At 46.3% G+C, this 22,596-nt stretch overlaps 1 protein-coding gene and 1 non-coding gene across 5 annotated transcripts in view; both read left to right on the top strand.

Annotated features, from left to right (window-relative positions):
* The first annotated feature begins 10,192 nt into the window (after window positions 1-10,192).
* LOC114705493 lies at window positions 10,193-10,296 on the top strand. Its single transcript, XR_003736404.1, has one exon. It is a non-coding gene; the product is annotated as a U6 spliceosomal RNA (small nuclear RNA).
* Window positions 10,297-13,617: 3,321 nt separating this feature from the next.
* Window positions 13,618-22,596, top strand: part of Cflar (CASP8 and FADD like apoptosis regulator) — a 46,688-nt gene continuing 37,709 nt past the window's right edge. Inside the window, exons 1-2 of one of the 4 annotated variants that reach the window (XM_028885715.2) lie at window positions 13,618-13,795; window positions 16,390-16,433. The gene's annotated coding sequence lies outside the window, so the exon portion shown is untranslated. Of the gene's footprint in view, window positions 13,796-14,623; window positions 14,756-16,389; window positions 16,484-22,596 lie in introns of all 4 variants that reach the window. The other 3 variants (XM_028885707.2, XM_037210390.1, XM_028885703.2) reach the window with 3 other exon arrangements.

The raw sequence follows: 22,596 nt of genomic DNA, 5'->3' as shown, positions 1-22,596 counted from the left end.
CGGGAACTTGAGGGATCCGGTTGGGGGGTTGGCCATGGGCAGAGGGAGACAGAGATGACTAGAAAGGGGGGCTTAACGGAGTCGGGTAGAAGCCTGGTGCAAGGGGGTCTACAAGGAGGGCCCCAGCTAAGAGCCCTGGCCGCGGTGATGCGTAGCCTAAACTGACCACCCTCTGTGATCAGATTGGTGACTACCCAGGTTGTCAGGGGAGAGCCTTCATCCAGTGACTGGTGACAGAGACCCAGGGCCAAACATTGGGCCATGCTAGGGGAGTCCTGCTGAGGAGAGGGAGGAGGGATTGTAGGAGCCAGAGTGGTCAGGGATAGAAACAGCCAGCCTGGCTCATGGGAACTCAGAGTCTGAACCGACAGCCAGGGAGGGAGCCTGCATGGGACAGACGGAAGCCCTCGGCATGTATGTGACAGTTGTGTAGCTTGGTCTATTTTTGTGGGACTCCTGGTTTTGGGAGCTGGGCTGTTCCTGGTGCTTCGGCTGGCTCGTGGGAACCTATTCCTCATGCTGGGTTGCTTTGTCCAGCCTGAATACAGGGGAGGTGCCCGGGCTTATGGCAGCTGGACACGCCATGCTTTGCTGAAGCCCATGGGAGGCCGGCCCCTTTCTGAGCGTTTACGGAGGAGGGGTGGATGAGGGGGAGTGGGCGGAGGAGGGGGGAGAGAGGGAGAGGAGAGGAAGGAGGAGAGGCTGCTGTCAGGATGTAAAATAAATAGATTAATAAAAAAAAAAGTTTTGAGGAAACCTATTGACATCATGTATTTAATTGACTCTGAAGTGTTGTAGTATGAAGGGCTCATTTAAATAAGACAAGGTTCTGAATCAAGCATTAAAAAAAGAAGAAGAAAATTCTGGTTGACAGTTGAGGACTGTCAAAGACAGAACCAGCTTTAAAAGGCAAACAAAAGAACCAGCTGTGGTAGCTCAGGCCTTTAATCCCAGCATTCAAGAGGCAGGGTGGGCGGATCTCTTTGACCTCGAGGCCAGCCTGGTGCACGAAGTGAGTTCCACACAGAGAGACCCTGTCTCCAACAACAACAGAACCAAACAAACAAAAGGCAAACAAAGGAACTGAAGTCTAAAAAGGAACAAACAAGCAAAAATCCAAGAGGTGGGGTGTGTGTGTGTGTGCGGAGAAAATAAGGTCACAGTAGCAATAAGGGTTTCAGTAAGAGGAGAAGGAGAAGCTAGCCGGGCGGTGGTGCCGCACGCCTTTAATCCCAGCACTCGGGAGGCAGAGGCAGGCAGATCTCTGCTGGGGGATGGTCTGTATGTCAAATTGCTCTGATTGGTCAATAAATAAAACACTGATTGGCCAGTGGCCAGGCAGGAGGTATAGGCGGGACTAACAGGGAGGAGAATTGAGAGAACAGGAAGGCAGAGGGAGAGACTGCCAGCCGCCGCCACGACAAGCAGCATGTGAAGATGCCAGTAAGCCACGAGCCACATGGCAGGGTATAGATTTATGGAAATGGATTAATTTAAGCTATAAGAACAGTTAGCAAGAAGCCTGCCACGGCCATACAGTTTGTAAGCAATATAAGTCTCTGTGTTTACTTGGTTGGGTCTGAGCGGCTGTGGGACTGGCGGGTGACAAAGATTTGTTCTGACTGTGGGCAAGGCAGGAAAACTCTAGCTACAGATCTCTGTGAGTTTGAGGCCAGCCTGGTCTACAGAGCAAGTTCTAGGACAGCCAGGACTATACAGAGAAACCCTGTCTCAGAAAAAAAAAAAATAGAGTTGTGCCTGTAGGCTTAGGAAAGCCTCATCAATCTTTTCCCACCCCACACTGAGGGGGGCGGGGCTTTCCTGCAGGCACATCTTCCTTCTGGAGGTAGAAAATTGCAGGAGTTATGTCTGCTAGGACTAGGGGCGTGGCTCGGCAGATAGAGTGCAAGTCTAACATGCACAAAGCCCTAGGGCTGATCCCCAGCACGCCATTAATCAAGTATGGGGGCACACACCAGTAACACTAGTACTTGGGAGGTGGAGGCAGGAGGATCAGAAGTTCAAGGTCACCCTTGACTACATGGGTCTTCCCGGGCTAGTCTGGGTCCAGGAGACCCTGTTGTAAAAGGAGGAGGAGATGTCTGTTAAATCTGGCAGTTTAAAAGGAAGACTCAGTACCTTGACCCTGGACATTTTGCAAGGACACAGCTTCGCCTGCCAGACCTTCCACTGAGATGCCCCAAATGCAGTAGATACACTTAGGGGGTTAGCACATCCAATGTGCTTTCACTTGTCTGTTAGTAGTAAAAGTAAAAATCACTTTCATCAGTACATGATTTATATAAGTTACTCACTTTAAGTGTGTAGTCCAGTGACTTCTGACAAACACACACTGACCATCTAGCTGAAAATACAGGATATATCCATCACACATCCCCAATTTCCTCTTGTTATGCCCAGATCAAGGGAACCCCCAAAGATCACCATAGAGACCAAATCCCATATGTAAAAGCAAAGAACCTTTATTTCAAGCTCTGAGCTTGGTCTCTCTCTGTCTGTCTGACACAGCAGTGAGACTAGAGAGCCCTGAGCTCAGGTGGGGTAGAGTTTTCATCATAGCAGAGGTTGGGGTGAGGGAATTTCCAGGGTTCAGGACCCTGATTGGCTGACATTTGTCTAGGGGTATCTGTAAAACAGAAATAGGTGTGTGCTAGACTCAGGGACATCTGGCCACCTTATCTAATGGTTGGAATGTTTGGGGTGTCAGGTACTTCCCCTTAGATGGAGGCCCTTCCTGGGTGGGGTCAGCTTATGGCTTTTCCTGGGTCTGGATGTTGCCTGCCAGTAAGCCTGTCACAGAAGCTCTGTCTGGGCCTTTAATTCTGTCATGGCAGCTGTGTGGTCAAGCTGTTTTGGGCCCCTCACACCTCCTGCTTGTCTATAATCACTTCTGCCACCAAGCAGCCACTAATGTACTACAGATTTGTTTGGTCTGTTCTAGGATTTTGTATAAATAATCCACACACTGTTTCTTCTGTTCAGATTCTTTCACTTAGCACAGTGTTTTTCTTCCCAAACATTTTAGTACAAAACACACCATCACAGCCAGGTATGGTAGCACACATCTCTTATCCAAACACTTGGTAAATTGAAGCAAGAGAATCAGAAGTTCAAAGCCAGCCTGGATTATGTAATGTTACGGGATCTGCTTGGAGTCTACACAACTCACACACCAAGCCAATGGGGATGACAAAAATTTATTGTAATCAAGCTGCTACCCATCAATCTGCAGAACAGACTCCAGAGCTGAACTGCCTGCCACCCTGAGCCAGAATGTTACAAGCCTAAAAACCACAAACATCTGTGGCAAGTTACAGTTACATTTTCCACCAGTCAAGATTCAGGGACAAGAGACTTTCCTAGGAACACTGTTCTGTGGTACACTCACCTTGTTCTTACGGGTCGGTTTACTCAAGTGTGGTGGGGTGGCTTGCGGGTCATTCATGCCTTACCTTGCCAACCAGGATGTCAGTTACCCAGGGAAGTCTGAGGAAACTTAAAACTTTGTTTGACCCTTATCCAAAATGGAAGTTCTATCCAAAATGGCTTCGGTTTGGTTCCTTCTTACAGTGAGACCCTGCCCCCACCCCCTAATTCAATAATGCAGCAAAATGGAGATTATTTTATAGCCATCACCTATATACCCAACATCAAATATCTAAAAAGTAAAATCACTTTATTGTTCTGAGATCACAAATAAAAGTGCCACGTAGATGGGTGCTGGTGGCGCACAACTTTAATCCCAGCACTTGGGAAGCAGAGGCAGGAGGATCTCTGTGAGCTCCAGGCCAGCCTGGTCTACGGAACAAGTTGCAGGATAGCTAGGGCTACACAGAGAAACCCTGTCTCTAAAACTTAAATAAATAGATAGGTAGATAGATAGATAGATAGATAGATAGATAGATAGATAGATAGATAAGTAAATAAATAAATAAACGTGCCACACAGCCAGAGGAGGAAAGCAGCCACTTAGACAAACACTTGTCCAGCATTTGTTTGAGTGGCTTTGCTAAAGTTTATATTTATATTTCATAACCTGGCATAAGAGCATGTGTCTGTAATTCCTACACTTGAGAGGCGAGGGCAGCGGGGGTCAGAAGTACAAAAACACTCTTGACAACATGGTAAGTCTGGAGCCCGCCTAGGCCACACGAGACTTGGTCTCAAAAAACATGAATAAATAAAATTTTTAAAACATGTTTATGTACTGCCGTGGGATGTCTTTCTGTATGCTATGAATATGTGTTGTTCCCATTGGTTAATAAATAAGCTGCTTTGGCCTATGGCAAGGCAGCTTAGAGGCAGGTGGGAAATCCAAAGAGAGCGATGGGAAAGAGAAAGGTGGAGTTGGGGAGATGCCAGTCTAGGAGCAACATGTAATGGGATGCAGGTAAAACCATGGAACACGTGGGAATACATAAATCAATAGTTATGGGTTGAGTTAAACTATAAGAGCTAGCTAGCGGGGCTGGAGAGACGGCTCAGTGGTTAAGAGCACCGACTGCTCTTCCAGAGGTCCTGAGTTCAATTCCCAGCACCCACATGGCAGCTCAAACCTGTCTGTAACTCCAATTCCAGGGGACCTGATACCCTCACACAGACATACATGCTGTGGGATGTTCTGTATGGCAAATGTGTTGCTCTGATTGGTCAATAAATAAAATACTGATTGGCCAGTGGCTGGGCAGGAAGTATAGGCAGGACTAACAGAGAGGAGAAAAGAAAGAACAGGAAGGCAGAAGGAGTCACAGCTAGCCGCCGCCAGGACAAGCAGCATGTGAAGATGCTGGTAAGCCACGAGCCACGTGGCAAAGTATAAATTTATGGAAATGGATTAGTTTAGGCTATAAGAACAGTTAGCAAGAAGCCTGCCACGGCCATACAGTTTGTAAGCAATATAAGTCTCTGTGTTTACTTGGTTGAGTCTGAGTGGCTGTGGGACTGGCGGGTGACAAAGATTTGTTCTGACTGTGGGCAAGGCAGGAAAACTCTAGCTACACATACATTCAAGGAAAAACACTAATTCACATAAAATAAAAATAAATAATTAAAAAAAGAGCTAGCTAGCAAGAAGCCTGACTTATAGGCCCTATAGTTTGTTAATAATATAAGCCTCTGTGCCTCTGTGTGTTTACTTGGAACCAAGCAGCTGTGGGACATGGGTGGGAGAGATTAGTCCTGACCGTGGGGCCAGGCAGGACCAGAGAAACTTACAGCTATAATGTATCTTTGTGAATATAATTTATACTTCAGTTTTTGAGTTTATAGATAATCTCTTTTTAATTAAAAAGTTTTTTATACAATATATTTTAATCTTTCCTGCTCCCCAACTCCTTTTAGATGCTCCGCACCTCCTTATCCACCCAACTTCATATTCTCCCTCTCTCAAAAAATAGAAAGCAAAACAAACAAACAAACAAAAAACCCTTAAAAAAACAATAAAAGAAAAAAATGCTAAAACACACACACACACACACACACACAAACATGGAGTCTGTTTTGAACTGGCCAGCCACTCCTGGTACTGGGCCTGCCTTGGAGTGTGATTAATACACACAGTGACACTCCCCTGGAGAAGACTGATTTTCCCTTTCCCAGCAGGTGTCAATTATACATAGCTTCCTGGTTCGGGGTGGGACTTTGTGTCCACTTCCCCTTCTCAGTGTCCAGTTGTGGGTCTGTGTGTTACTTATCATCTACGGCAGGAAGACGCTTCTCTGGTGGGCGTTGAGTGCTGCTCTGTTCTGTGGGTATAACACTATCATCAGGAGTCCTTGTATTGCTACGTCCGTGCCTTTAGTAGATTAATAGCAGCAGGTCTGCCCTAGGGTCCATGCCCGATCTGTTCTTGGGTTCTTGGCCACTTTAGCAGTATCATGCATGTGTTGCATCCCATGGAGTGAGCCTTAAATCCAGCTTTTAAAAAGCGATCAGTCACTCCCATCACACTAGTTCTGCTGTTGCTCTCGTATGTCTTGCAGGCAGGTTGCTGTTACAGGTTGAGAGGTTTGTAGCTGGGTGACATTGGTGATTACTTTTCTCCTTCCCACATTCCCCTCCTTTACCCTGCCCTCCCACCCGCCCTTATCTCTTTAGATCACCATATTCTATTTCTCCTTCCTTAGCCTCTTCCCCCAGTCCCCTCACTGGCTGTGCAACCTCCATGGTTACTTGGACCAAAACACACACATATGAGGATTAAAAGCTAACACACGCATATAAGGATTAAAAGCTAACATCTATACAGAAGAGAAAACATGCAATGTTTATCTTTGAGGGCCTGGATCACCTCACTCAGGACAATTGTTTCTAGCTCCATCCATTTACCTGCAAATTTTGTAATTATGCTTTTCCTAGCAGCTGAAAAATATTCTATTGTATAAATGTAACATATTTTTTTACATTCATATTGCATACATTTTTGTATTACACATTCATCAGATGATGGACGTCTAGGCTCTTGCCAGTTTCTGGCTTGGTACCAGCATCTTTATGAATATCATTTATATTTCACAATTTTAAAAAAGTTAGACTTTTAAAAATGAAAATAAAAATCCAGTATAATTCTTAACTCTAAGATTGAAAATCAATTCTTTCAATTACAAAGACAGAAAATGGGGGCTAGAGAGATGGATCAGCAGTTCAGGTTGCTTGCTTCCAGAGGAAAAGATTTCAGTTCCTGGCCACATCATGATGCTCACAACTTCCTGTAACTCCAGCTCCAGGGAACCTGATACCCAGTTCTGACCTCCCTCAGTAACAGCACACATGTGGCATACACTCACACAAACACACATGCTTAGAAATAGAAGTAAAAGTATATCTTTAAAAAAGAAAGAGATGAGCCAGGTGGTGGTGGTGGTGGTGGTGGTGCACGCCTTTAATCCCAGCACTCGGGAGGCAGAGCCAGGCGGATCTCTGTGAGTTTGAGGCCAGCCTGGTCTACAGAGTGAGTTCCTGCACAGCCAGGATTGTTACACAGAGAAAACCCTATCTTAGGGAAAAAAAAAAAAACCAAAACAAAATAACACCCCCAAAACAAAACAAAACAAAACTAAAAACATAGAGCATATACAGATTCTGAATCTTGACTTCTAAATACTAAATGCTTGACTAAAAGGAATAAAAACTCCTGAAGAAACAACAGACTCCAGGACTGGAGCATGGAAACAGTTAGTTGTTGTTGGAACATTTGGATATGATAGCCATCAAGGAAGTGCTCAAAGACCCAAAGGAACAGAGTCAACTTGAAAGGTCTTCTCTGGACCAAATAGGAGGTAGGATGAATATCAAAGGAAGTATTGATTGACACAGATTTTCACCCACGGATGAAAGAATAAACTCATAAATCGATGGTAATGTATATGGGTGGAGGCATATGCCAAATTGCTCCATCTCCAAGTCCTCACCCAGATGAAAGCTTCTCGAGGCTCCTGGGACATCAAGTACTCCAAGACAATAGCCTATGAAAGATTCATTGGCTCGGGAAGGAGGTTTCCGCTTTTTTAACACTGTTGCCCAGAGACCTGGGACTTGGGACTGGAGGACTGCTGTGTGGTTGGCAGCTGAGAGAAAGGTGAAACTGAACCCATCAGTCTAACGGAAGAGGCAGCGGGCTCTGGTCTATTACGGAGTTTAAGGTGGCTTTCGGAGCCTCAGACACGCCCTCTCCTCCTCACTGCCTTGTTTGAGAGAGGGGCTGTGGATTGGGATAAACTTTTACGGATGGATTACTTACTTACCCCAGCGTCATTGAGTTAAAAATGAGGAGATGCCTCAGGAGAGAACATCTTACTCTAAGTTTAAATATGCTCAGAATTGGCAGATTGTTTCTTGGCGTTCACAGCTTGTGCTTCCTAGTTTCTCTCTCTCTCTTTCTTTCTCTCTCTCTCTCTCTCTCTCTCTCTCTCTCTCTCTCTCTCTCTCTCTCTTTCGAGACAGGGTTTCTCTGTGTAGCTTTGCGCCTTTCCTGGAACTTACTCTGTAGCCCAGGCTGGCCTTGAACTCACAGAGATCCGCCTGCCTCTGCCTCCCGAGTGCTGCGCCACCACCGCCCAGCGCTTCCTACTTTCAGATCAACTTGAGACAAGCTAGAGTCATCTGAGAGAAGGGAGCCTCAGTAAAGAAATTGACTCCCCAAGATCAGGCAGTAGGCAGGCCTCTAGGACTTTTTCTTAATTAGTGATTGATGGGCGAGGGTCCAGCCCATTGTGGGTGGAGCCATCCCTGGGATGGTGGTCCTGGGTTCTATAAGAAAGCAGGCTGAGCAAGCCATGGGGAACAAGCCAGTAAGCAGTACCCCTCCATCATCATCAGCTCCTGCCTCTAAGTTCCCACCCAGTTTGAGTTCCTGCCTTGGCTTTCCTCAGCAATCTGTGTTTCAGGATATCCAAGCCAAGCATACCCTTTCTTCCCAAAGTTGCTTTTGATCATGTTTCATCGCAGCAATGGTAACCCTAAGACACAGCTCCATTGTCTGTTTTCTGGACACCATGGGGCTTCCTAATAAGCATTCATAGTCAGGCTTTTCTTTTCTTTCTTTTTTTCTTTTTTGGCAGTATCAGAATCACTGAAAGCATTTTTGGATGTTATGGAATAAATGGATGAGATCTGGGTACTTTAGCCAGAAAAACTCAAAGTGCAATACTGAGAACAATTGCATTAGGAGACAAGGCTTCTCTGAAAACAGAGGACAGTCCCATGCATGCTCCTGGACGCCGCCTTTTTTGGAGCTGACCGACCGCATGGGGAAAAAAAAAGGCTTGGAGTAAAGATAATGTATGTTTGTGGGATAAGGAGAAAAACTGACTACAAAAGTTGAAAGATGTTTTCGGAACTGATTTTTAAGCTCATGCCGTCCTAGAAAGATCTGGCTCCACACTGGCTTGTGAAATTTGCCATACCTATCTAGTTAACGGTACCATTCTTGAGCAGGCTTGCAGGGTCCGAGGAAATGCTGAAGGAAGACCCAGACTCAGATAGGATACAAGAACAAAGAACGTTTATCATACCAGCCTGCATGGGGTCATTCACCTGTGCAAAATGGCCACGACCCTGAGAGGGCCATGCAGGCTCCTTTTAAGCACAGTTAAGGGGAGTTTCAGGGTCAGCTACATAATTGGTTAAGCAGGCAGTAGTTACATCGTATATTTCTAATTGGCCGAGGTTTAGTCTTCTCATTCCTGGACAAGCTTGGCCGTGACTCAGAAGGGCACTGGGTTTGTCCTTGAGACACTGTGAGGCCGACTTAGACCCTCTGTCTGTGTTCGTTCTCTCCCTCCACCCTGGATGTGAGGGCCTTGTAGATAAGTGGCCCTTTGTTGGAAAAGACACCTGTTTGTCCTTCTCAGAGAACTGGAACCTAATTTGGTTGTGAAAGTGAGAGAGTTTAACCGCTTCAGGCTTGTGATAGCGCCTGGTGTGGACAACCTTCCCATCAAATGTGGTGAAAGTAGGCAGAATTTCAACATCATATTGGGTAATGTCCTTATTTTGTCAACTGCCTTGAAAATTTCTTGGAGGAAACCCTAAAATCAGAATGTAACATTTCCGTGATGAGCTAGAAATTTTAAAGATTATGAAAAGGATTTTTTAATGTCTTAGAAAATACAGGGCTGGGTCTGGAAAGGTGGTTCCAAAGCTAAGACTGCTTGTTGCTTTCCCAGAGGACCTGAGTTTGGTTCCCAGCAGCCACATCACAACAGATGTTTCACAAACAGCTGTAACTCTAGTTCCATGGGATCTGGTGTGGCCTCCTCCTCGGTAGCCACATACACGTGTGCGCACACACAGACACACATTTACAGCAAAATAAAAATTATATATACATACATATATAATCATTCAGAGAGAGAGGGGGGAGAAGAGAGAGAGGAGGGAGGGGAGGAGAGAGAGGAGAAGAGGAGAGAGAGAGAGAGAGAGAGAGGGAGAGAGAGAGAGAGAGAGAGAGAGAGAGAGAACCAGATGTGGTGGTTCACGGTGCATACCTTTAGTCCCAGCATTTGAAGAGGGAGAGGCAGATGGATCACTGTGAGTTCTGGGCCAGCCAGGGCTACAGAGTGAGACCCTGTCTCAAAAATAAAAAAGAGAGAAGATATAGAGTAACAGGAAAATACGATGAAATCTTAACAGCACACAACTCCCTTTGTCTCTTCATTTAGAATAAGGGGAAGTGCTCGCTTTGGCAGCACACAGACTAAAATCGGAAGGATACAGAGAAGGTTAGCATGGCCCCCGCACAAGGATGACACGCAAATTCGGGAAGTGTTCCATTTTGGGGGGGCGGGGGTTTGAGACAGGTTTCTCTGTGTAGTTTTGGTGCCTGTCCTGGATCTCATTCTATAGACCAGGCTGGCCTCGAACTCACAGAGATCTGCCTGGCTCTGTCTTCCAAGTGCTAGGATAAAAGCGTGCGCCACCACCGCCTGGCTGTGTTCCATATTAAAAAAAAAAAAGAATATGGGGGAATAGCTAAGTTTCTATAGAACTTTCTGAGTCTATGACTTTATGGTAGAAGAAAAGTGTATTTATAACAAGATGGAGTTACTCTTAGACTAAGTGTGATGTGGTAAAATCTTGATGGGGTTCATAAGATGAATGTGGGGACGGTATGTTGCTAGATTTTTTTTTGTGGGGGTGGGGGAGACTCTTTACATCATTCAGAAGTTCTGGGCACAACATTTTTGTCTTCTCAGCTCTCTCTCCTATAGAAAACGGGGCATAGATACGTGGTTAAATGTCAGTTATCCAAGTACGGTTTCTAAGAACTCTGTAAGAATGAGAAACAAACCTTGAAACATAAGAAAAATAATAACATGTATGAGTGAATGAATGGATTAAAATTTTGAGCTGGGTCCGGTGGGCACAGGCCTAGAACCCCAGCTATTTGGGAGGCTGAGGTTAAAATACATTTGACCATAAATCGTAAGAACAGAGGTTAGTAGAGACAGACGCTCACGGAAAGAGTGAGACACTTGTGCCTTATTACCTTTCCGAGGCGGCTATACAGCCTTTACCTTTCTAAGTCACATACTTTACGTTTTTACTTCTTATTTTGTGTGTTCCATGTACGCACTGATATGCGTATGGCCTGGCACGTGTGTGAAGGTCAGAGGCCACCTTTATGGGGTGGGTTCTTTTCACCTTTACACGGGTTCTGGGAATCCATCTTAGGTCTTTGAGGGCAGAGAAAAAGGTTTACGAGCTGGGACGTCTGGCCCAGCCCTTACATTACAAGGTTTCCAGTGTCATTTACCACAGGGTTTAAAGGTTAAAGGCTTACTTTTAGTTTTTTTTTTTTTATTACCTTTATGTGTTGGGGGCACACATGCCCTGCCGATCAGAAGACAACTTGTAGGGACAGTTCTCTGCTTCCTTCTCTGTCCCCCTCCACCACGTGGGGTCCACGGGCGGAGCTGAGGTGGTTAGGCTCGACAGCAAGACGTCTTCTTGCCCCCAAATTGCTTGCTTTTTTTTTTTTTTTTTGTCTTTTTTAGAAAATAAGCTGATTTATTTTATTTTAGTGAGGGGCATTTAAGATTTAGGAATGGGACCTAACTGCTAAGACATAAGTTTGTAAATAATGTTGGCCTTACTAGCCCGTGACCTTCGACAGTGACCTGCCCGCAAGATATACCAGTACAACAGCAGCATAAATGTTAGAGGAGGAACCAAGCACTTTTTGATTGGATTGGAGGCCCGCTCCATGCCAGAGATCACACACACGGCATTGCTAAAGTGGCCAAGGACCCGAGACCAGACAGGTCAGGAACCCTGGGGAAAACCATCTACTACTGTTATTTTACTAAAAGAACAAAGTAATAAAATGACTCCTAATGATTTATGGCCATGCCCATAGATCAGTGCCTCGCTCCACCTCATCAGAGAAGCTTCTTTTTTCAATAGATGTGAATTAATAGAGACCCACAACAGGACAATGTGTGGAGAGAGAAATTTTGTCGTCCTCAACCCTAAATGGGATGTCTTCATCACACCCCTCCCGTCAAGGCTCAGGGATCTATGGAGGAGACAGAAGCTTGTAAGAGACAGAGGTAGTGGGTAACTCCAAGGAAATCTTTAAAACACAACAGGACTGAGACACCTATGAATTCACAAAGGCTTTGGCAATATGCACAAGACCCGCATAGGCTCAAAACAGACAAAATCCCAGCACTGAGAAGGGGACATGGACACAAAGGGACTCCACCTAACCAAGAAACTGTGTGTAATTGATACCTGCTGGGAAAGGGATAATCAGTTTTCTCCAGCGGGAGTGTCACCCGGTCACACCCCCATGCGTGGGAGTGATGGACCAACACAAAACAGAATCTTGTCTCTCTCATTCTGGGTGTGCTGTTTTGCTTTGGGATTTTTTTTTGCCTTATTAGCTTTTCTTTGTTTGGAGTTTGATTTTTTTTTTTTTTTTTTTTTTTTTTTTTTTTTTTTTTTTTTTGCTTTGGGGTCATTTGGGGGAGAGAGAAAGAACATAAATTTGAGTGGGTAGGGATGTGGGGAGGATCTGGGAGGAGTTTAGTGAGAGGAAAGAATATAATCAAAATATACTATATCTAAAAAAATTTCAAAAATTCGGGCTGGAGAGATGGCTCAGAGGTTAAGAGCATGGGCAGTTCTTCCAGAGGTCCTGAGTTCAATTCTCTGCAACCACATGGTGCCTCACAACCTTCTATAGTGAGATCTGGTGCCCTCTTCTGGTGTGCAGGCAGAACACTGTATACATAGTAAATAAATAAATACAAATAAAAATTCATAAATAAAACAAAAAAGGGTAAGATTCTGATGTTATATGAAGATTACCAGACATCCTGGGTTCTTTAAATCTAAAGAAAGATGATTTATTAGCCTATGTCTTTGTTTTTTAGACAAAATCTTATATAGCCCAGGCTAGCCCTGAACTTTCTAGGTAGCCCTGAGTGGCTCTGAATGCCTGATCCTCCTGCCTCTGCTCCAAGTTATGAGATGGTAAGTCACTAGCTAAATTATCAGTCAATAGTCAATATCCCAGTCATTTAAAAAGTATGGCTTCTTCTTAGATACATTACTGGGAGTCAAGAGGGATCTGCGAGACTAGAAAGTAGGGAATAGGAGGTAACAAGGGAGCAGGAAGCTTGCTGGCCACCAATCCACCCCCCCCCACACACACACCCCATGATTCCACCGAATGAGAAAGGATGAGAAAGGAGGCACACACGTTCAGTTCTGAGTGATAGAAAATAACAGATGTTTGCTATTTGGTGTTTTTCTGTATTTTAAACATTTCTACAGATTAAAATAAAAGTGATATGCATATCTAGCCAAAACCCTTTTATTGTCCTTATAATCAAGTAAGGGGTTATGGTGCTTACAGCTCTGGCAGAGGACCTGAGTTCGGTCCCCAGCACACACACACACACAGGATGGCTCAGTCCAACCGAATCTAATTTCTTTTTTTCGATTTTTCTAGACAAGAGTTTCTCTGGGTAACAGCTTCCCAGGAACTCACTCTGTAGACCAGGCTGGCCTCGAACTCACAGAGATCCACCTGCCTCTGCCGCCCCAGTGCTGGGATTAAAGGCATGGGCCACCTCCGCCCAGATAGAATCTAATCTCTCCCCAGGCTGCGAGGCCGCCGGAGATCAGGGAAGCCGCGCCTGCTGCCACGTCGGCTCGCAGCCAGCTTTCGGTTTCCGTGTGTGTCTCCATCTTGCCTGCGCAGACCGACAACCGGAGCGAAGTCTCGGAGATCTGAGCCACCCAGGCGCCACCTGGGGCAAGACGGGTACGTGACCTGCGCGGTGGAAACCCGCTCGCCACACGCGCTACTACCCCCCCCTCCACCCCCACCCCTGCGGTGCGCACCCTGGCTCGGCCCGGGAGGCCGCTGCGAGCCGCGCGCTGGCGCCCGGAGGACCGCGGGCGGAGCCCGGGGAGGGCACCGAGGACTGCAGTTCCTTCGCCCGCACCGGCCTGGACTGGGCACCCGGACCCCGGGTCCCCGCCTCCTCGGCTCCGAGCGCAGTCCAGGGCGGCTTCGCCCCTCCTACGGTGCGGTCCCCAGCAGGGCGGCCGCAGGTGGTGACAGCCCCCTGCCCGAGGGGAAATAGCCCTTAAAGGACCCTTGTGCACTCCGGAACTGTAGAGAGAGCATCCGGAGGACAGGAGGGAGCACCCTTGAAGATTAACTATGCTGGGCAAGCCACAATAGTCTTGCGCAAACATCTTGGGGAGTTACTCATTTCCTGGAGTTGAACTGTCCAAACTACCAGTTTTTGAAAAGTTGAAATGAAAGGGGGCATTTTCTGAGTTGTTGTGTGCGTTTGTTTACTCAGTGCTTGGAAGTTTGACTTTCAAGAGCATAGTGAAGCGCCTTGGCTATTTCCCAAAGCACTTAGCATTGTTGACATTGTTGACCAGCAGCATTTCCCCTGGGAATTGAGAATTCAATACTGTCTTATCCCTATCTATCTATCTATCTATCTATCTATCTATCTATCTATCTATCTATCTACCTACCCACCCCTTAAAGTAAGCCTGATCCTGCAACTCTTCACCCACTTCAGATGGGCAGAATTCTTACGGTTTCAAGATGTTTTCTCTTATTAACCAGGTCTGGATTTGCATGGGAGGGCAAGTTCGCTTGAACATTAACAAAGGAATGCCGTAAAACAAAGGCCACTGTTATTCACAGTAAATTCTGGTGAGCTGGAAGTGAACTCAAGGGCTCAATAAATCCTTCCAGGTTAGTTAACCTTTGAAATTTGTTCTTACTCTAAGAGGGGTGGGGTCAGGAGGGGAGGGTCACATAAGGCAGGCCTTAACCAACAGGGATGAGCTCTCTAGATATTTTAGACAGAACAACTCCCCCCAACACAGACACAGACACAGACACAGACACACACACACACACACACACACACACACACACACACACACACAGTTTGAAGAAGGTTCTGAACAAAAGGTTCAGCTCTCCTGTATCACAAACAACCTTGGTTTGTGAGCACACTATTATTTATTTTTATGTTTTGGTTTTCTGAGACAAGGCTCTCTGTGTAGCTCTGGCCGTCCTTGAACTCACTATGTAGACCACTAGAACTCACAGGGATCCATCCACCTGCCCCTGCCTCCTGATTGCATTGCGAGGATTAAAGGTGTGTGCCACTGTTGGTGACTTGTTCCCGGGAGCTCACTCAGCCATAGTTTATAGCCAATTGGAAGTCTTTATTCCAGCCAGCTGGGACTACACTGAGGCACTCAGGACGGGAAGTGTGGCTCCAGATGTCCCCAGCACAGGGTGTTTGAAGGCAGAGACCTTGTCCTTGCAGCTCACTAGGCAGCTGGGGGCGGGACTTGGGAGGTAGGGGTGGGGCTTGGCGCGCTCTGCTTAAGCAAGCAGTTTGGCCGAAGCTAAGATAAGCAGGTAGCTGGAAGGCGAGGTTTGCTTTGCCCAAGCGGGCCGGTTAACAGAAAGCTAAGCTAGCTGGGGCACCTCGAGCTTGGGTTCCCAGAATAGAGTTGGGCAATTTTCCGTGGGATTCTCCATCCAAGAGCCCAAATTCCAGTTAAACTTGAAATGGCCTCAGCAAGAACTGAGGATGGAGGAACCTCTGTACTAGCTTGCCCTGTCTTACCACCCCCGCCTAGCTGTAAGTGGGTTCTGAATGTTTTCCTTACCGGAACTTTCTTTTTTTGGTCAACAGTTCTTTTTTACTTGTAGCCTTTGTGTAGAGTGACCTGGGTAAAAATGGGCCTTTCTTTTTTGACCGGGTCTTACTATGTAGCTCAGGATGGCCCCCAATTTGTGATCTTCCCTCTTCAGCAATCTCCCAGCAAAAAAATAAAAATTAAAAAAAATAATAAAAAGTAAAAAGGCTGGGCGTGCGTCACCACGCTCCGCTGAAATGGCTGTTTCTAGAGGTTTTATATTGTACTTTGTTTTTGGTGACATTTGAGGTTCTTGGGCACGTCATCACTTGTTAACCTAAACCCCAGGCTCGGGGGTGTTCCTTCCTCCCGGGGAGTAGGCGTGGCACTGGCAGGTCGTGGGTGGGGTCGTGGGTGGGTGGTCCGTTTTGACAGCCGAGGCGGAAGCGGGTTTGGTTTTGTGGATTTCCTTCACTCTTCACGGGCTTTCTGTTAGGGTCTTGGGATCCAGCATGGCCTTTGCTCAGTCTCTGGGGTCTGGGGGCCGTGCGCATCCCTCCGGGGACCTCTCTGGTCACTGGAAGAGGACCATGTCCTTTGTGCTGGGCGGGTGCCAGCGTTCGTGAACCGGTTGGACTTGCTGGCTAGCAGCTGAGGCCAGCGCTGCAGGCAGACTTTCCAGAACTCCTGCCCGGAGAGGCCGCCTCCTGATGTCTGTGTTCTTTCCAGTGTCTCGTTCCGTCCAGTTTTCTGGAGGTCTCCGGCGAGGACAGGTGGATATTCTGGGCTACTGTTGAGTGGGATGAGCCGGCGACCGCCCGGCGTGAGTAAACTGAGACCCTGGTGTTCCCTCCTATCCTGTCTGCTCCCCCAGGGACTTGGGACATTGCGGGAGCTGTCCCCTCGTGAATGCAGGAAAGGCTTCATTTCCTGTCCCACCCTTGGTCCCTTCTGAGTTTTTGGGGGACCCACTCAACAGCACCTCCAGACTTGTGGCACCTTTAAATTCAAATCTGGTTCTTCCTTGGAGAGGGGCCAAAGACTGATTAAATTACAGCCGTTACTGGACTCAAATGTCTACTTGTTAAACCAGTGAGCTGCTCAGGGCGGAGGACAGTTCTGGACATGGTACATGTTTTTTTCCCCTGTAACCCGGCATTTTAGTTTTCCTTAAATTTCTGAAGCAAGAAGCACTGCCAGCGTTTTAATGCCCTCGCTGACCTTCACCTCAGACTTGACACCCCACCCTCAGGAGCATCGTAGTGGTCCTCTGTGTAGCTGTGGGCAAGACACTTCATACTTTGCAGTTTAATATCCAAAACCTTTCAGGCAAGTTCCTGGGATTAGTGCTTGCGAAGTAGACAGAGACCCGACCCCTCACCCCCTGCCCCTGCCCCATGAGTCCATTCCCTAGAGATAGCCAAAGGTTGCAGGTTCTTCCAGCCTTTTACACATTGGTGTGCTCAACTACAGTCTGTTGGCTTTTTTAAAAAATAAGGAGTATTTCGTCTACACCCGGCCTCCCCACTTACTCTTGTATGATGTTCTTTCTTAAACTGTCTTTCAGAACTGATGGTGGTGGTATCGTTACCCGCCTTTCCCATCTTCCTGCAATGGTCACTTGAGAATGGGGACCTCTACAAATTGTTTCATTTGCCCTGATTTTTGTTTTCCCTTCCTCTTCAGTTCTTAGCACTGGGGAATTCTTTCTAATTTTGTGTCACCCTTGAAAGAAAAAGACTGTGTTGTGTGTGTTTGTTCTTGAATCATTTCTTTCCAGGTAACCTTGCACCCTTGTGCTCTTTGTACCTTGTTCTGTATTTATGCTCCTTTGATGGCCGGCTCTCACAGCTGCTTTTTCTTTATCTGGCCATTTAATGCCAGAACATAACACAACACAACAGCAAAAAACCCTTAGCTTTGTAATTTTCCTCTTTCTGGGTTTTCTCTGCTTGTGTCCATTGGAAGAATTAAGTTCTGCCAACTTGGTATCAGATTCACCACAAACTCAAGAGTGTGTCTTCTGCAGTGCATGCTTCAGGTGAAGAAGGCAGTATCTTTTTTAAGATAGCATTGCATTGCACTATAGCCCAGGCTGGCCTGCAAGTCACCACATAGCACAGGTTGGCCTTGAATTTTCCAAATCCTCCTGCCGCAGCTTCCCATGTGCTAAGATTACTGGCGTGAGCCACTAACCCAGGTCCGTCAGTGTTTTTGATCTATAGCTAATATCTCAGTTTTTCAGTGCAATTGAAAACTCTTGCTGTCCTAGCTACTTCTTCCAAGGCTTAGTGTGCTTTGGAGTAGATGGCTTCCTTTAGTTACCTCATTTCGTAAGTAGGAACCAGAGCTTCATCTGCCTGTGATTTTTTTTTTTTAAACTTCCTTTGCCTTTATACGTATGTGGTCTTTGAAAAAACAAAACTGTTCTTCTTGAAGCTTTCAAAAGCAGTCTTTGTTTTTGTTTGCAACCGAGTCTCCTGGAGCCTGGGCCACCCTTGACCTCCTGATCTTCCTGCCTCCAGCGCTCTACTCCTATAATTACAGGTGTGTACCCCCATGCTGAAAAGCAGTTTTTAAAGTCACTCAGATCTTTGTTTTAAAGGGTAGGTTCTCGACAGACCTCTCGCTCAAACACCTCTAGGTCTTAGGGGAGCCCCACCAAAGCCCCTGACAGGCCACCACAACTCCCTTGCAGAATCCCTCTGCTGACTGGACTCCCCATTTCTGATTAGGGGTACCGAGAGCAGTAAGATGTTACACACACGACCTTGACTGAACTGACTACGAAAACCTCCACAGAAGTTTTCTGCCTGACTTAGGCTCTGCTCTCACCCCAAGGCCATGCTATTTTAATCAGACAGAGCTAAAGCTGTGTGTTCTTAAGGCCTGGGGAACCTATTAAAATGTCGTGGTGGGAACAGGGGAGTTGTACATATAGCACAAAGCTCTCCCCCTGGAGAAGTGATGCAATTCCTCTCTGCCTAGGCACTCCATAAACAAGCAGGCCATCATCCAGCCGAAATGTAGAGTAAGTCTCTCCCTTTAACCTGGTTGTTTTCAGGAACGTCAGAGAATCTTAAAGAACCAGACAGGTGAGAAATCAGGGCAGGTCAGAGTATCGAAAATGCCCGGTGAAGCAGATGGGCAGTTTCCATTTTTATTTTCCCGATTATTTTGTTCATTTCAGAGTCTCTTATAACAAAGAGAACTTTTTGTAATTAGGAAGAAAAATCTATATTGAAAGGAATTCCAGAAGCTTTCTATCCCCGTTATATGTATGACTTAAGTTTTCGAACTGATTTGTGTGTGTGCTGAAGGGCCAGTCAAGAGAATCTGTCATGTATTTGCCTGGCTGGAATTTCAATCCAAACCCAGCCAAGCTTCAGATCTACTAAATATTGAGCTATTCTCTCGGGCATTTAGGGTTGTTTCTTAGCTCACCTTTGTTTGTTTTATTTTTTTTAAAGACAGTATCAGTATATAGCCCAGCCTGGGCTGGCCTTGAACTTGGCTGTTCTTCTGCCCCAGCCTGGCAAGTGCTGGATTTACAAGTGTATGTTACCAGACCTTGAGAAAGAGTGTGGTTCCTCCTGACTGCTGTTTCATGAGAACACACACCCAGTTCCTCTACACTCTACAACAGATAGTTTAGATGCCTAAATCAACAACTGCAGACAAGGCCCAGCCACCTCTTCCTTTATAGAACTTAAAAATGAGATGTGGTCTCTGAACTCAGTTTTTACCAAAGCATTAAAGTTTGAAATCTTGCCTAAACCAAGCAGTTTGGCCTGTTTTGCTTTCTCTGCCAAGGAAATTGAAGCTTTGTGATTTCTGAATGGAGCAAATCCTTGCCCTGTGGTTTTCCCCAACAAAGTGAGTGAATACTGCAACCATTCAAGGGTGTTTGCATTTTTAGCTGACACCATTGCATGCAAGGTAGTAGTAGTTCTGAGGATAGCAGACTGCTGTCCTATTTGGGAAAAAATTACTTTAAACTTTATACACTTTTGCGGGGTGTGGTGGCACATGCTTTTAATCCTAGCACATGGGAGACAGAAGCAGGCAGATCTCTGAGTTTGAGGCCACTCTGGTCAACATAGTGAGTTCCAGGATAGCCAGGGCTATGTAGAGAGACTCTGTCTTCAACAAAAACAACAACACATTTTTTTTTAAAGCACTCTTGAATCTATCCTGGAACTATCTCACATATAGAAAACTGGGTTTGAGGGGTTGGGGATTTAGCTCAGTGGTATAGCGCTTGCCTAGCAAGCGCAAGGCCCTGGGTTCGGTCCTCAGCTCCAGAAAAAAGAAAAAAAAAAAGAAAGAAAGAGAGAAAGAAAACTGGGTTTGAGATTGGACAAATGAAGATTATGGCACCTAAATTTTAAGAGTTTTAGAAATGACAGCTTATCCAGAGTCAGTACATTTTTATCAAAATGTACTGAGAATTGGTTGACCCTTTTACTGAAAGGCTAAAGGATATTTGGTGAGCTTGGCTGTGGACACTGTCTTCTGTTTAAGCTGAGGTCTTGCCAGCTTACAGGAGGTTCTGCCTAGGATCATGCCCAGCCTTATAAGTCCCCTCAAACCACCCTGTGGTTATTTCATACAGTGTGGAACAGTCACAAGCTCGATCTCCAGGTTCCAGGGATGATAGCCTATCATGCTACCAATTCCATCTTGCTTCAGGGTAGGTTGCAAAGGGACAGATGGACATTACTAATTCACAACAATGGGTGCCTCTCTGCTACAACTGTGTGGTCATGTGTCAGCTGCTCAAGAGCTCTGACGCCTGCCCAGGACCTACCACAGAACTGGTGGAAGGTGAGAGCCTGTCGATCATCATGTACTAACTCCTGCATGGCATAAAGTAAATGCCCAAAGATGGTTTAAAGACTGCTGAGAAGCAGGACAAGATCCAGTTTGGGGACCAGGACACGCTGTGGAAGAGAGCTTGAAAGATACAGAATTTCAGCACAATACTGAGAAAGGCTAGGGAGCTTTCTGAGTGGAGGCAACTCCATAGAGGTAGAAAAAAATGTTGGGGAACACAGAGGACTTTGGAGTTGGATTATGGGTAATGCCCAGAAGTGGGAAGATACACTTAGTGCTTGAGCTGTGTATGAAAAGCTCGTCCCAGCAAAGATTTAACTTTGTTTAAATGGAGCAGGCCCCTCCCATCAACTGGATTCAGTTTTATTGTTCCTGGAGACTCTGTTCATGTTTCAGGATCAAGCTAGAAGATGTGCCTGCCTCTGTTTCTAAGTACTGGGATTATAGGTTTGTGCTGCCGCGGCTGGCTCTAACCACTTTGTGGGTGGACTTTTCTGTCCTGCCAGACAGCTGCCAAATAACCACACAGAAACTTCTTATTAACTACAAAAGCTCAGCCAGTAGCTTAGGCTTGTTTCTAACTAGCTCTTATAATTTAAATCAACCCATTTCTATTAATTTATGTGCTGCCCCAAGCCTCATGGTTGTTACCTCGTCTATGCATCCTGCTTCCTCTGTGTCTGGCTGGCGACTCTCATTGTCTCCGCCCTTCTTCTTCCCAGCATTCTCTCTGCCCTGAAAATCCTGTCTGGCTATTTGGCTGTTCAGCTTTTTTTAAAAAAACCAATCTGAGTGACAAATCTTCACAGCGTACAAAAAGATTACTCCACAACCTCAATTCTTGAAGTCCCCACTTTATTTTATTTTTGTTTGTTTGTTTGTGGTACACATGCTAAGCAAGTGCTCTGCCCCTTAGCCACATCCCTAGCTCTGTTTCTACTTTTTGAGTTGGTCTCACCAAGTTGCCCGGGCTGGCCTTGAACTCACTGAGTCCGGTCAACTCTGGAGCCTTCAGTTCTTCTGCCTTAACTTCCCGAGTAGCTGGGATTGCAGGTCTGTGTCACCAAGCTTGGCTTGAAAGCCTCCACTTGTTACTTCTTTTACCTTGGCAACATGGGAAGTTTGGAAGGTGCTGGATGCTGTGGGTCGCAGAAGAATCAAGAGCCATAGTTACCTTTTCAGGGCTTTATTGGGAGAGAGAGGGAGAGAAAGAGAGAGACAGAGAGACCGCTCGGAGGGAAGAGAACGGAAGGAGAGAGTGCGGGAAGGAAGGGAACGCCCAGAGGACACGCCCGCTTTTAGGCTGGGATGCTGTTGCAGGCTGGTGACGTAATTCAGGACATAATCCTTACAGAATGGACACATGCAAAGCAGAGGAGTTTCATCAAAGAACTGTATAAAATAATAATCATGGCTAGTAACATCCCAAATTAGCACTATTTATGATTTTGCCCCAGATAGTGGTCTGCTAGATGATGTTCTAATGCATGTCTGCAGCGCCACAAACCTGGAGCCACAAGATGATTAGTGCACATCCTCCTCTTACTAACTTGAGAAGGGGTGGCATTTGCGGTAAACCTTATATTTAAAATATCCATGGCTGGGGGAGGAGAGGTAGGTTTACTATATTAGCTCTTCTACTTGCCACCATGTGTGGGTCCTGGGCACAAACGGAGGGCAAAGATGGGTTCTGTGACATTCAGGGTAAGTGCACAGACCTCTGTGTGACGGCCACATTGCATTTTGTTCAGAATCTTGCAACTCATCTGTTCTCAAGTACTTTGTGTTCTTTTTTTTTTTTATTTTGGTTTTTCGAGACAGGGTTTCTCTGTGTAGCTTTGCGCCTTTCCTGGAACTCGCTTTGGAGACCAGGCTGGCCTCGAACTCACAGAGATCCACCTGCCTCTGCCTCCCGAGTGCTGGGATTAAAGGCGTGCGCCGCCGCCGCCGCCGCCGCCGCCGCCGCCGCCGCCGCCGCCACCACCACTACCCAGCTCGTACTTTGTGTTCTTATCTCACTATGGCTTCTTGGGTACAGAGCTACAGGGCTGGCCCACTTTCTGCCCCCGGCAAGATAGGCTTACCGTGTGACTGCCCAAG

This window comes from Peromyscus leucopus, chromosome 13, assembly GCF_004664715.2.
Source record: "Peromyscus leucopus breed LL Stock chromosome 13, UCI_PerLeu_2.1, whole genome shotgun sequence".
NCBI classification, from domain to species: Eukaryota; Metazoa; Chordata; class Mammalia; order Rodentia; family Cricetidae; genus Peromyscus; species Peromyscus leucopus.
Note: the sequence above shows the minus strand (reverse complement) of the source record. Positions and strands in the feature narration are given on the sequence as shown.